The sequence below is a fragment of the Anas acuta genome, chromosome 13 (genome assembly GCF_963932015.1).
Source record: "Anas acuta chromosome 13, bAnaAcu1.1, whole genome shotgun sequence".
Classification (NCBI taxonomy): Eukaryota; Metazoa; Chordata; class Aves; order Anseriformes; family Anatidae; genus Anas; species Anas acuta.
In genome coordinates, this window is record NC_088991.1 from 5,790,873 (window position 1) to 5,805,942 (window position 15,070).

General features: G+C 55.2%; 1 long non-coding RNA gene across 1 annotated transcript; it reads left to right on the plus strand.

Annotated features, from left to right (window-relative positions):
- The first annotated feature begins 2,516 nt into the window (after positions 1-2,516).
- LOC137863610 (uncharacterized) lies at positions 2,517-6,681 on the plus strand. The gene is made up of 2 exons (XR_011101002.1): positions 2,517-4,047; positions 4,493-6,681. It is a non-coding gene; the product is annotated as an uncharacterized lncRNA (long non-coding RNA).
- Positions 6,682-15,070: the final 8,389 nt, after the last annotated feature.

Here is a 15,070-nt window from a genome sequence, read left to right on the forward strand (position 1 = left end):
CTGAAGTGGTGCTTGAACAAGATGAATGCTTAAATAACGGTGGGCAAACAGCGCTGCCGTCAGCAAGCTGGAAGAGCCCCGGTCACCGCCGGCTGCCGAGCCCCAGCCAGCCCCAGAGCCCAGCGATGGGGACACCTTGGGGTCCCCTGGCCACAGGGGTCCCCATCCCCTGTGGGAGGAGAGGTAATTTTGGGAGAAATCCTCCTTTTCCAGGTGTTTTCTCCTTCTACCTGTGCGCCCACAACCTATCTCCCACCACTTCCTAGCTCCACCATGTCATCTATCTCCCACCCCGGCCCACCTCCACCAGGACAGCCCCCTTGTCCCATTCCCTGCCCCCTTGGCCATCCAGATATCACACAGGGAATGGAGCCAGGGAGGAAACATCCCCACTCACACATTTCCTTGGATCCCAGAGTGCCTGGCAGTGGGCATCACCTGGCTTCATGCTGAGTATCTCCAAGCAGCGGGCTCCTTACAACTAGTAGTAGCAGTGTTGGTGGCTTTATGGACCAGTGGGGTGGTCCAAGGAGACCGGGCAGTCTGAGCCCCAGAGGGAAGGTTCTGGTGGGAAACATGCAGCCAGCCCTAGAACCACTTTGGGAAAAGCCTGGGGAGCAGAAGAGCAAGGCAAGCATCCAGGGACGTTGGCAAGGACAGAAGAGAGCAGTGATGGGATGCAGAAGGATTAAAGCAGCCCTGAAAGCCTTGTGAGGGATGCAGACCCCGTGAAGCAGGTGGATCTGATGGGAGGCAATGCTCAGGCAACTCATGAGCTGCAGGACCAGCACGGAGACACCGGGGGACAGCAGCCGACCACGAGAGCTGAGCCGAGGTGGTGGGAAGCCCTACAAGCTCTTTAGGGCCAGGACAGCTGCTGGCCCTCACCCTGAGCATCCCAGTGCCCATTGTGGTGGGACGGAGCTTCCCCTCCTGCTCCTCCCTTCCTGGGCACATGCCGGCAGCGGGACAGCTTCCCACAAATGGTACCGCTTGGGTAGAAACCCAATCATGTGCCCAGTGCTCACCTGAACCCTCTAATCCCCTAATCCTTTACCAAGGAGACCCAAGCACTACCTGGGGCTGCGGGAAGTGGAGGGGCCCCAGAGCAGGAGAATCGGCTCCCAGCACCGCTGTCAAGCCCCTTTGCTTTTTGGCTCATCCCAAAACCCTGCCAGGGCTTTCCGATGGTTCCCCTGGCTCGGGCACCAGCAGGGTTGCACCATCCCTGCTTCCCGAGCCACCTTTCTCCAGAGCTGCATCTGCTTTGAAGAAAACCCTGACCTCAAGCTGCTGGCATGGGCTGTTTGGAGAGAAACGTGGCTGTGTGCAGTGAACCGGGTGAGATTTGGGTGAAATATCCCTGCTGGCAGAAGGAGTGGGGGGCTCTGAACCACATCGAGAGCAGCCCCATTGAAGCTCAGCACCAGGAAAAGGTAAATGGGGGGCAAACCCTGCCTGAGGTCTCACAACTCATCACACCAGTGAACTTTTCGCTTTTGTCTTCCCACACCAGGGCTCCAGATGCCACCTGCCCCATCTCCAGCCGGCCTAGGGTGAAAGCAGCTGGACCTTCACCTCAGCTCCTTCCCCAGACTCACCCCCCTCATCCCTCAGCTCCTCCAGCCACTGATGCACTTGGGGCAGCAGAGCCCTGCTTTTGGCTGAGGCCGTGGCAAGAAAACCAGTGGCAGGCTGAAGCCAGCAGGTACGAAGCGCCCCATCTTCTCCAGGTACCACACTGTGCCCAGGGGCACTCAGCCCCGCAGATCCTACAGATGCTTCAGGAGAGATGTCAGAGTTATTGGTGCAACAGCCCCAGGAGAGGAGGAAGACGAAGCTTAAGCCACAGCTGAAGCTCCCATTTAAAGCATCTCCTGGAAGATGGACAACACCAGCCCGCTCCGCCAGGTTTGCTCAGGCTCCTGGCAGAGTCAGGTCTTCGTGCCAAGGTTTTAGGGTCTTCTCCTTGCAGCTGGGGTGGGTTTGCAGCTCCCAGGGCTTGGAGGCAGCCCTGGGGAGGAGCTGGTGGCCCTGCCTGTCCTGCTGTGCCACCTAGCGGGACACCAGCCCTGCTGGGGCAGGGCGCACCGGCTCAGCCCGCTGCAAATCACCCAGGGAAAGCCTCATTTTACATATCCCCACTTATCCTTCTGCAGCTTGTGTCCCACAGCCCTTTCTGGTCCCCCAGCCAGGGGAAGGGGACACAGGATCAGGTCCCACCGGGACCAGGATTCTCCAAGTCCAGCCCTCCCATCCCTCGTTACGTGTATGCCCCCAGGAGGGCCAGGAAAAGGAGAGAAAAGGCCCCGACCCTATTGCCTGGCTACTTCCAGACACAACCTGGAGAGCAACACTCGTGTCTGGGGGTCCCGTGTGTCCGTGGGTCCTTCCTGCAGGGGCTGGGGCACCCTGGGGACTGCAGCTACACCCACCCAAGGCAAGGGACAGGCAAGGCAGGGCGAGGAGGCTGGGCGGACACCTCAAATGGGGTGAGAAGCTGCCCATTTGGGGCCTGTGGGCCAGGTGGGAAGCTGTGATTCCTTGTGACCAGCTGGGGGCAGGGCTTGCTTTCCTGCAATGCAAGTGAAAAGCAGGTTTGCTGGCTTTCGAAGCTACACCTGCTGCTGGAGCTCAGCTTTGAGGAGCAGCTTCAAAACTGAGGAAGTCTGCTGTGAGATCTCCTCCAAGCGAGGTGCTGCCACCCTAAACTCTTCATTTTGGGGTTTCCTAGCCAGGCAGATGGCTAAGATTTTTTAAAGCTGTGGCTTTAGGCAGAAGACAGATTTCTAGCCTGTCCCACCCCATCGTCAGGCACCTGTAGAGTCCTCACAGAGCCTCAGAGCTGCCCTAGGAAACACCCTGATGCTGCCATCAAGCAGGAATTTGCCAAAAAGGCAACATGCTTCTGCTACACCTTCTGAGGACACCTTTTCCTGATGCTGATGGCTTCAGCTTTTTGGCAAGAAACGCTTATATTGTCACCCAGAGGGCTGCTGAGTGCTTGGAGGACCCTTCCCCTGGGCTGCTCCTGTAATTAACACCATCCATCAGCGGGGACAGGGCTCGTCAGGAGGTGTGAGCAGGCTGTACCAGCAATTGTATTGCTCCTAAGGAGGCAGGGGTGTCCCTTTTGAAAAATAGCCCCGTCATTAGATCTGAAGCATTAATTGAAAACCAAGCCCGCTGGGCAAGCCCTTCGGAGCTGACTGAGCTCTCCAGAGCTCTCAGGGATTTGCTGGAAGAGCAGTGGAGATGTGCTGTGCCCGGAGAAGATAATCGTACCCCTTTAAGGTTACTCCAAGGCTAGAGGAGGTTTTGCCAAACATCCTGAACTTTTCTTCGAAGCTCAATTTGGGCTCACGGTCCTCCAGGGCTTTCCCGTTCCTCCTCGAAGAAGATTCATGAGCGCTGCCACGGAGTGAAGGGCACAGCTGTCCTCGCTGGATCATACCCACAGGGAGGGCGGGCGGCAATTAATAACGCTCATGAGCAAGGAACGAAGCAGGGGCCGGGGAAGGAATCAATTAAAGCCGCCTCAAAGGTGGGTGGCATTTGGGGGAGGACACGGGCGGCTGTGAAATATGGGCAAGGTGCTGCCGGGCTCTACTCACCCCTCCTGCAGCAGGCTGCGGTGCTGGAGGGGGGGGGGGGGGGCACTGCACAAGGGAGCCCCCAGCCTGGGTTTGGGGAGGTCTGGGGCAGCCCCTTATACACAGACACCGACCCAGGGGGGTCCTGCACCACCTTCAGAGCACCGAGTTCCCACCTACCAACCCATCTCCAGAGCTGCTGGGTGCTTCAGTGGGTGTTTAACACACAAACGAGCTTCCAAACCGCTCCGGTTCCAGCTCTGGGGGTGTTTGCCAGGGATCAAGTCCTCCCCAGGGTGATAGCAGCCCGGGGATGTGCATTAAATGAGCTGTTTTACAGGCAACAGGCGCCTGCCTCCAGCAGAGGAGGGAGAGCTGCCCAGCAAAGCCACCCCATGGCTGCAGGGACGCACCGGGGGGAGTTCGTCCAGGACTCGATGTTTGCTGCCACCAGGTCCGATGAAATTATCTGGGCATATCGAGGGAAAGGCACATCCTCAGGGCTTCTGAAGGAGGAGGGTGACCTAGCTGCAGGCACACAGAGGCTATTTCTGTAGAAAGGTGAATTTTTAGGCTCCCCAAACCACCCACCACCCATCTCTGTGTACCACCAGGACAAGAGCAGCGTATTTTTCAGCGCAGAGCCCTGCTGCGAGCTCGCACCGACACCAGCCCAGCAGATGGCAGGTCTGTGCAGCGGTGGCTGGAGCAGGGACAGTCCGAGGTTGGAAAGAAAAGGCTAAAACCACTCTTCTCCCCCTAAAAGTAGCTCCCAAGGCTCCTTAAAATCTTCAGTGCACTCCCAGGAAAAGCATGTCAGTGTTTCTGCTGCTTGCTGCACATCTTTCGAGCTCCTGAAATTTATTTATTTTTTTTTTAATTTTTGCTATTATTTCCAGCTTTTCTAGGCCAGGAAGGACAATAGGAAGGACAGGAGCTACCGGAGAGCTACGGAGAAAGGCAGGCGAGCACGCTGCCCCTCCTGTCCCCTTGTCACCACGGGTCACAGGGGTCTCCCTGCCTGGTCATCGCCCCGGCTGGGGTCTGCTGGCACGTCCCTGCTCCTCTTGTCCCTCCAAGGCACGAGGTGTCATGCTTGGAAACCTCATCCTCAGCAAAAGCTGGGGGGCTGCAAGAAATTTTGGGGTTCCTGAAGGGGTTGGGCTTTTGAGAGAGGCATAACATCGCCAAAATTTGTGTGTGTGCGCCCTCACCTTGCCCTAGCCCTCTATTTGCGGAGTCTTGAGACTCCCCAGAAAGAGAGGAGCCCCCCTCTGAGAGACACGGGTTCCCCTTCTCAGGCAGGCTCCTGCCTGTGAGCCAAGTGCCTGGCACTTGTGGGGCTGCTGGCCGTGGATGTGGGAGCCCAAACAGCTTCTGAAAACGGGGCTGAGCACTGCGTGGTGTCTGGGGCTGCAGTGGGGAGAGGAATGGCACAGTACCCAAATCCTCTGGAGCTCCGGCCATCCCCATCTGCCAAGGGTTTAAATCTCTTCTGCCTGCCTTTAGGTGTTGATTCCTACTCCGTGAGCAGGCTCCTGGGTGGCTTCAGCTGTACCCGAGCATCCCAATGAGTGGCACGAGGCTTACAGCCCCGGGGCAGCTCCTCCTGCCTCCCAGCTGCAGCATCACCTTGTGGGGCAGAGCCTTGTAGCTGGCGACAATTCCCCTACAAAAAGCTCACGATGCATCCAGGGCATGCTGAGAAATGAGTGTTGAAATGTCACCGAGCTTTGGCGTGAGGACGCACAGCACAAGCCCAGCATCAAGTGCTCCAGCTTGTGGGATTGCCACAGCTCCAGAAACGTCTGAGGGGATGTGGGAAGGGGCTGGGAATGTCCTGGGGACCCCGCTACCTACCTGCCGGGGGAGCCGACGGGAGCTTCGGGATGCTGAGACCTGCTGTAGGAGTGCTCCTGGCAGCTCCTTCCCCCAGCTTCGCAGCCCGGAGGAGACACCGGAGGCTTTGGCTTGAAGTGCTTGGAGATGAAAGCCCGCCCGCAGGCCTTCATCCCAGCGGGCAGCGGGCAGCGGGGTGGGCACACAAAGAGGCAGCAGGCGCGGTGACCTTTGCGTCCTGCGCCGAAGGAAGCGGGAGGCAAAATGCCAGCCCCGCCAGGCTGCTCTGCCTCCAAACCCGCTGCTTGCCCCTGCTGCTGCGCCCCCTCGGAGGTGCCGAGAGCCTGCGCTGGCCTTGATCTGCGCCCGCAGCTTGTTTCGGGTGCTTTATTTTTGGGTTTGTGGGAAGGAAGAAAGCGATAAATAAATAAATAACCTCCCGCTCCCACCCCCAGGTCACGGCAGGCTCCTTGCAGGCTCCCAGCTCTGCCAGGTGCAGGAGTTTTCCTGTGAATCCCCCCCATCAGAGCCACCTCCACCCAGAGTCCTGCCGTGCAGGTGGGCAGGACACGGGATTTCTTATCCCGTATTTCTGGGAACGGGGCACAGACTGTCTGGGCGGAGGGGCTGCCACCTTGGGAACACACCTTGCTTCCTCCATGGGTGTTAGAAACCTTCGCTCTTTAACCTGAATCTCGCAGCCACTGCCACCTGCCTGGGGTTTTTCAAGACCTAACATCTTGCAGACTGCAGCTAAAATATATATATATATCTAAAGTCCCTCTCTGCATGCTGGCCTGTAGGAAATAGAGGGCACAGCCCTGCCTCTGCAGCAGCTCCCAGGTAGCTCCTGCCTGCACTGCAGCTCCCGTCGCATCGCTGTTGCAAGGTGTTGCTCGTGAGTTTTAGGATTTCGCCAGTGTAATAATTAACAAACACTTCCATGCCAGCAGCAATTAGTGCTCGCCCTCGCTGGGGAGGAGGCAGGTCGGTCCGGGTACCTGCTGGAGCACCTCTGCTTCATCCCAGCGGCCAGACAGTGCGTGGGGGATGCAGCGAGGGACCAGAACTGCTGCCTGGGATGATGCTGTGAGCAGGAAGGACGGCGCTGTGCAGGAGGGGCGCAGGGTTCATAAATCAGGCACTGCGGATGGCGCCGGTGGCGTTTACGGCTCCCCCAGCGCTGCCGGGGAGCGATGCAGAGCCCCTGTCCAGCTCGGCTCCCGGAGCATTTCGGCACCTCCTGTCCCTTCTCCGCTGCCAATTCCCACCCCAAACCCTCCTTTCTGAGCTGCACAGAGCCACCTTGTCCTGCTGCCCTCGGCAGGGGCCGTGCTCAGCCCCCTGCACCTCTCCTGGTGGGGCTGATGGAGACGGCTCCCACGGGTACCCGGTTATCTCCCGTACCTGGTTATCTCCCACAGAAGCAGAAGCAGCTCTTGGACTTTCAGCCCGCAAGCACTTCACAAATCCCTATCTCCCCACGAGGAGACTCGCCGCCCAGCAGATATTTTCTCAGATTTAATAACTTCAGTGAACACCGGGTAACCCCACCTGCGGTGGCTGTATCTTTCCCAGAGCTTTGACAGCGTTGGAGCCATTGCAAGCCAATATTTCTCTAATGTGCTGTGATATCGCTTACATCCTGCTAAAATCAGGACTTTCTTCCAAGCACGCAGACAGAGCTGGGTTAGGGAAGGGGCCAGCTCCTCGGGGAATTTCTGGCACCACGGTTTGCAGCAGCATGCAGGAAGGAGGGCAGGGGAGGAGCGGGAGGGCAGCCTTCAATCCCAGCTTTCAACCGGGGCCCCTGCAAGCAAGCAGGTGATTTTTTATTTATTTCATTTTATTGTTTCTAATCTTCCACTCAGTTGGCTTGTTGGACGATGTTACCAGGAGAAAAGTGCATCATCATCAGTGTATCAGCTCCTACCTCCTCCCTGTGCTGTGGCGCCGTGCCCTGCTCAGGCTCATGTTGGCCAGGAAAAATCAAAATATGGTTAAATGTGGGGAAATGGGAGACTCCTTAGACTAAGCACAAGCAGAGAGAGAAGGTTTGAGCCGATTAAGCAGAAATCAGGGGTTGATGTGGTCTGGGAAGAGTGAAGGAAGGAGGAACTTTTGTATCCTCCCAAGCTTTTTGCACAGCCCAAGCCAAGCATTGTGTTGGGGTTACTGGAGTTCTGTGCTTCACAGGGGCCTTTAAAATGGAAAAAAAAGAGCAGATGTCATTTTAAAGGAAGAAAATGTTGCCCTAAAGCCAGGAAATCCTGAAGTATCGTAAGAGAAGGTCAAAAGGGAACACTTATAGAAATGTCAACAGATGTCCTGCCACTTTCAGAGAGATTTCCCCTCGTGTTTCGGACTAGAGCTATTTGTCAGATTTGACCTCAGTTTGCAGTTACCAAGGCCTCTCTCCTCTCCTTTCCCTTTTGGACAAAATTCCCTGCAGACAGAGGTGTCACACAGCTCTGAGGAGCAGCCAGCCCAGCTGCATGCCCCAGCTCCCCGTCCTCGCTTCTGTGTCATCTGCTGGAGCTCCCTCCTTGGCACTGCAGGGATGCTGATGTCCAGGGCAGCACAATTAACGTGGGCTGTGTTTTGATCTCTTTTACACCCAAGAAGCAAGGTGTGATGACTTTCTGGTGCTCTGAGCACCACCTGCCTTCAAGGAGAGGTGCTACTTGCTGTCCATGAGCACGTGCAACCAGGGCTTGGTCCCACCAAGACAGCTGGAGGGGAAGAACATGGTCTCATCTTCCCAAGGGCACCTGGCACTTCACTCTCAACCACAAGTCTGGGAGTTGCCAGGAGGAGGAGAAACACCACAAGTCCCCAGAGAGGTGGCTCCCTGCAATGGAACCACTCAATCAAAACGAGCACTGCAAAATCCACATTTTGGGAGCATTTAGTCCGTCGGCGCTCGGAGCATGCCAGTGGCAGAGCTTACATCTGCTTCTGAAAGCCAGGGATTAGCCTAATTTAGCAGGAGCTTGGATATCACCAGCAAAATCTGATGGTGAGGATGTGCCAGGCTCATTGATCACTTCAAGTGGCACTGCAAAAAGTTTGGCCGACTGCAGCGTGAACACGATTCCCCAGTTAGCTTGTATCAACAGGAGCCCAGCGCTGTGCTGACAGCAGCGTGAGCTTTCTTTCCTACTAAAAATACACTTTGTGTTTACTGGAAATAAAAAAAGGCAATTCCGGGAACTCTGGATGGAAATGTACCAGATCCTGAGTTTTTTTTCACAGCAAGTGGGATGTCAGCGCCCGCCGGACCCCGTAAGGCTGTGGTGGGCTGGGGAAAGGCTGGGCAGCATCTGGCAAGGCTTGGGTCCGTGGTTTTAGGTGGAAGGTGTCCTGGTCTCCTTCCTCCTTCCCTTTGCTGACATTTTCCCTGCAGAGAGGGCGCTGGGGAAGGAGAGCCCCCGTGGAGCTCTTTTGTAGGACTGAGGGCAGCATCCCCGGAGGTGAGCCCTGGGAGGAGTGGAGCACCTTGCCCCTGTGACACCCAGCACTTAAGCCCACCTGATCAGGAAAAATAAAATAAAAATCTGTCAATATTTAGATAGCAGAAACTGTTTTCAGAGGGCTTTTTGCTCCCCTGGGGCAGGAGAGCTGTTACAGCCTTGTTTCGTGTAGCGCCTCTGCACAAGGAGCAGTCCCCCACATGCAACCACCATTTGGGAATTCCCATCGTCTTGCAAAACCTTCCAACTTGTCGCCCTGCGAAAAGAAGAGAAGCAGACAGGAAAAACATTTCAAAAGCTAAAATAAAGCCCAGCCAGTCAGGGACCCTCCTGGTAGTGAGCCAAGATGCATTTTGGATGAGGAGCTGTTTTATAGATGAGGGGCTGCTGCCTGCTCAGATGAGCATCCTGCGGCGTGAGGGAGCTGATGAGGATGGAGCAGCTCCGTAATGGGTTTTCCTGCGTGTCACTGCAGCTCCTGCAACGTCCAGCGAAGCAAATGATTGCATCTGCGGCATCAATCATTTAGTGTCATTAGACAAGGGGCTCTGCCTCAAGATGTGAGCGTCTCCTACGTGGGAAACCAGCGGCTCAGCTTCACCCCGGTGCTGATGCGTCAGCAGGGGACCCATTATCCTGTGACAATGGTCTCCAGCTGGCATCGCTCCTGCTTGGAGGAAACCGAGCCCGCAGGAGCCCTCCTTGCTACCCAGAAGTAGGAATTTGGCTCCTGCCAAATTCCCTGGTGGGAGCAGCGGGGAGCAATCCCGGCCGGCTGCTCCCCAGGGTGGTGCTGAGCCTTGAGAACTGAGCATTTAAGGTTTGGGTCCTCCGAGCAAGTGCTACACGCTCCTTTGCTCCCTGGTCGAGCCCCCTGAAAGAAACGTTTCTAATTACAGCAGTTGCTGAATGAGGTCAGTAATTATTCACAGTCCCTGCCATCAGCCCGTCGCCATCCATAACGGCACGGTCCAAGGCGTGAGCCATCACCCGGAGGTTTGCTCTCCCGGGGAAGCTCATTTCCATGCAGAACTGCTCCTCGTGCAATACGTCTGCAGGAGCGATCGCTGAACGCCTCCGCTTCAGGGAACGGGACCAAAAAAAGTGAGCAAAAACTATCGATCTGGCTTTAAGCAGAGCTGTAGCTATTCATCTGGGAACACTTATCACTGGGGGTTGACAAGAACACGAGGTTCCTGAGGCCGCATTAACACTCCTCATCCCCTTGGGCAAAGCCCGAGGACCATGGAGCCCCTTCCAGCTTCGTGGTGAGCACCCAGCGAGGCAGGAAAGCTTTGCAGGAGGCTGCATCCCTGTGCACACATTACTCCTGGCATCTGACAACGTAGATGGGAAGGATAACACAAAAAAAAAATCATCCTGGGAAGCCCCAAGGGCATTTTTCATCTTATCCCCGTGAGTCCAAGCTGGCCGTGGTGTTATTAGAGGTGGGAGCGCGGAGGCTTTTTGTCTCTCCAGGGGGATTTATCGCTTTGTTATTTTTGTCTTTCAGTAAACCAAAAATGACACAACGGAGCTCAGGGCTGACCAGGATGGGGGAGCTTTGCAGGGATTAAAAAAAAGCAGCGGAGAAACTCCTGATAATTTTCATTATTATTATTATTATTATTTTTTTTGGATAGTGTGGGCACCAAAACTCCTTGCAAGCAGCAAGGGGCATGGGGCTGCAAACTTACATCGGAGCTGTCCCCACCTGCCTGGCTCTGTGATTCACACCCAGCTTGATGAAGCAGTAAGCTGCTGACAGGCGCCTAAAAGAAGGGCTTGGCGGGATGTTGGCAGCCCTGGGTGCACCCTCTCCCCAGCACGTGCTGCTGGTTCGTTCAGCAGGTCCGTGACAAATTCCCAAGAAGAACAGGTCCCCAGGCCACAAAAGGTGTTAAACAGGACGGGTCCTGGGACAGATCTCTGAGGGGACAGACCTCCAAGAGGACAGACCTCTGAGGCAGACAGCAGGAAGCTGAGGATGCGAATCCAGCCTTGAATTTGACTCTGCCTTTCCCACCACCATGCTATTTATTACAGAAGGGCTCAGATGTCCCCCTGACACGAGATGTTGGCCAGACAGCGCTGTGCATTTCCGCTTCTTGACCGTGCCAGCCAGATGGGGCAGAGCACTCAGGGCCTTCGCCGTAGGGGCAGAATAATTTCTCCATAATTTGAAGGTCGTTCAGGTGACCCTCAAGGTACTGATGCATTTCCTAGCCTGGAAGAGTCTCTTTTCCAAGATGAGACGTGCATTCACCATGCATTTTTCATCAGACCTGTCTATATTCATTAATTGGATGGTACGGCCTAGTTGCTGGAGAATGGAGAGCTCAAGGGATTTGGCAAGGACTCCTCTGCTTTTAAAGCCCACGGTTCCTCCCCTGGCTCAGCAATGGCTGGGAGAGGACAGCAGTGGGTAGGATGGAAAGTTTTGCTTGTTTTTACCTCTTTGTAGTAAATATCCTTCCTCCGAGAGCAGAGAAGTGATGGTCCATGGGGGGCCAACCCCACCCCTGACCAGGGAAGTGGCCCCTGCCATACTGGGGTTGATAAATACGACAATCCTATTTATCTTACAACAAAGAGAGTACCTCAGCCCTCTGGAGATCAAAGCATTTTAGTGTGGGACTGCAAAAATCCAGTGTGTATAATAATCCCAAAATAGATTTCCTTGGGCAGCGGTTGCAAGCTGCTACTCCCACCCAGCTCATCAGGCTAATGGGTAAGTGTCAAGTCAAGGAGGAAGGGCTGTGATTCAGCTGGAAAGTTAATGAGAAAGTAGGAGGTGTGGCTGGTCCTCGTCGTGATTGTTTTTTTGTTTTTTTTTTTTGCTGCCCTACCTTGGACAAAAAAAATCCCATTTCACTTGAGCAGCTCTTTGCCACAACCAACAATGCGATGCACTTTGAGGAAAGAACCTAGCCCCTGCACCAACCTTCCTCTTTCTTTTTCTTCTTGTTTTACGCTCCCACCAGCTGGAGCTTTGCACCAGCAGCAGGTGAGGGACACCCGGGTGACTGTGTCCCACACCTGTGGCTGGAGCTCTTTCAAAACCCAGCCAGAGCTTGGTTCTCCAAGGGGTGGTTTGCCCCAGAGGGTCCCAAGGCCTTGTTATTTGGCAGTAGCTGCTTGCCCTGGCCAGAACTGGGCTTTTCCAAGAACCGTCACTGAGGTTTGAGGTGGGGATGGGTTTGGTGTGGCCGTGCAGGACGTTGGTACCCATGGGACCAGCTCCCGGCTCCGCGAGGCAGGAGGGGCGGAGGGGTGCACGGCAGCTATTTATATCTTAAAATTAAACCATCAGAAGAAATGTGGCATGAAAGCCTCTCTCTTCCTCATGCACTATTTAGGAAGCTGGGGCTGGAAAGCGTCAGCCGCTCGGGTTTGTATTTCCCAGCTGTTATGGGGGAAATGCTGGGGAGGGGGAAGAACACGATGGATGTCCCCAGGCATTGTCCTGGCTCGGCACAGCCCCAGGTTGTGGGTGTGCCAGGACATCCTGCAGATCCCACACTCCCCCCTTTTACTCTTTCCAAATGTAAGGATTGGGAGGATTTGTGTCTGACTGAGTGCATTTGTTTTGTGGGGGTGCAGGCGTCGTCCTGAGCCCGGCACGGCAGCATCTGGGTGGTGCACAGCAGCTTTTCCACAAAGACCCCCCCACAAGCTTTTGATTTTGTTCCCCGGGGAGCGAGGTCTCTGAAAATCAGGCATCCCAAGCATCCCAAGCTGGATTCCCCCCAAAAATGCAGCCCTGGGAATCCCTGGCCCCTCTGCAAACCACAGCCCTGTGCTTTGCCCCACTGATTTTGTGGGGTTCAGGCTCTGCAGTGACCTCCACCAGCACCAAACCCAGGATTTCCCCAGCCAAGAGAGACCTTGAGAGGCTTCGGCAGTGGCGTCTTATGGATCCTGCTGCTTTGCTGCAACACGAGAAACTGCTTGCTCCTGTTTGCATATATTAGCCCTGTGATGAATTGCACTCCCTTCGAATTTTTTTCCCTGCTGCTCACGCTCATGGCTGGAGTGGGAAGCTGTCTCTTTTGATTTACGCATCCTCTTTATGTGGGGAGGAGCCCGTGATTCAAACCCCCATTTGCTCACAGACTTCGCTGCCTTATTTTGCTTTCGCCTTGGGTTGCGGTCAGCGTTTGAAAGGTCGGGGGGGGGAGCAACCTTCCCCTGCCCCGTGCTCCGCGCTGCAGCTGCTCAGCGGGGCACCAATTAGCGCCGATCCTCAAGTTCAACAACATAATACCCACGCAATTTCCCGAGCGCTGCCTTTTCCGGAGAGTTTGGTTTCAAAGGCATTCCTCTGCGGTCAGGAGAAATGCTACAAAAACACGAGATGTGAGCGCTCGCGTCTTGTTTGCTCGCATCTCTCTGTGCCTCGTTCCCTGCGAGGTCTCCAGGGTGTTGGTGGGAAGAGATGGAAAGAGAGCAGCGAGCGACTGCTGGGGATGGGGGCAGCCTGGGAGGTGCTGTCTTTACAGATTTTTCCTTTTTCCTTGTTTATTTTTAATGCTCCTCACCAGCTCTTCCAGCACTGCGCGGTGCCTCTCGCCTCGTGGAGGCTGCGTTATTTTGTGGTGCAGCACTCTGCCTGCAGCAAGAGCTAAATCCTGCGAGAGACGCTGAGCTGGGGGGTCCCAGGGAAAGGCAGGAGCATTTTTCATAAAGATCAAGGTCTTTCCTGAGCCAGGTCCCTTCGATACCCACATCCCTCCCCTGGAGCAGAGGCCATGCATCACCTCCGCCCCGGGGAGGCCAGGCCTGTCTGCTGGAGCCCTGATGTGCCCCCACGTGCTGTGTGGGTCCTTGTGCTGTCCCCAGCATTGCAGCCCCCAGCAGCTCAGTAATATTCACGGTGAGTTCCTCCCCACGATGGGGTCGGGAAGATTAATGGCTCCAACGTGTGCCTGCTCCGTGTGAGCACCGCTGAAGGGCACCTGTGGAGCGAGTTGATAAAGATGGCTTAATGGGATGAAGGGCATCGCTCCTGATGAGGCTCAAGCGAGGCAGAACAGCCCCTGCATGCCGTGCATCGTGCCCTTCCCACCAGGGCTCTGCCCAGCACCTCTTGGCAGTGGCAGCCTCGACCTGTGACTGCATCTGGCAGCATCACCCGTGCCATCCTCCTGGCGCTCACCTTTGTCTCCCTGTCTGGGTCATTCCTGCGGGAAAAACACCTCTGTTCCCCTAGAAACCTCCCTCCCTGCCTTCTTCCCATCTGCCCAAAGGTTTCTCTGTGGGGCTCCGCTTTTGTTCCTGCCTCTGCCATCTGCTCGTCCCGCTGCCATCGCGCCTGCCCTGCAGAGAGCCGGGAGCAGAGCCGGGGCTCCTGGCAGCCGGCTGCCTCCTGGCACACTCGGGCTTTCTCCTCGGTCAGGGCTCCAAGTCGGAGATTTTCTCTTTCAGACAAGCATCTTCGGAGTTCTCTTTACAAAATGTGTTGTTGTTCCCTCGTCTGTCTAACCAAACGTCAGAGAGCCGTAATTTCCCAGGAGGCAGGAATTTTGTCTGTCTGCCCATCCTTCAGGCTGGCGGTTTCAGGGCTAGCGCAGAGCTTTGTGGGGTTATTTGTGGGAACGTTTGACTCCTGGTCTCAGTTTTCTGGCCAAGCATTTCTTTACTGCTTTTGTCTGTGTTCTGGTTTCTCCGGAGGATGGGGTGGGCTATTGCCACCGAGATGCTTTATGGGTTCTTCAATACTGCCCGTGCTCAGCTGGAGCCCAAAGTCCTGGGCTTGTGCGCAAGTGACTGCAAACAGAAATCAGGGGTGCAAATAGAAATAAATTCCTACTATGCTTAATAAGCACACGGAGTTATAACAAACAGCAGTATCACCTTAAGTGATTAAAACCAAACACCCCGCATAAGCCTCAGTTCTTCTCAGTGTGATCTCTGTACCACTTTTTTGCAAGTCATTCATCTCTGGACAGCAGCAGTATGTGCTTACACACTAGCAAGGAGAAATACCAAAACAAAACATCCCGGTCACCTCATTTCCAAAGAAATTTTCCTCTGTCTTTAAAAGAAAAAAGGATTCTAGAGACTATATCCACTGATCCTGCCATTTCGTGTAGCAGTGTTTGAGAATATCCCTTTTCAGGCATTTCGGGAAGATTTCACCTCCCAGCTCACTTGAACCAGGAT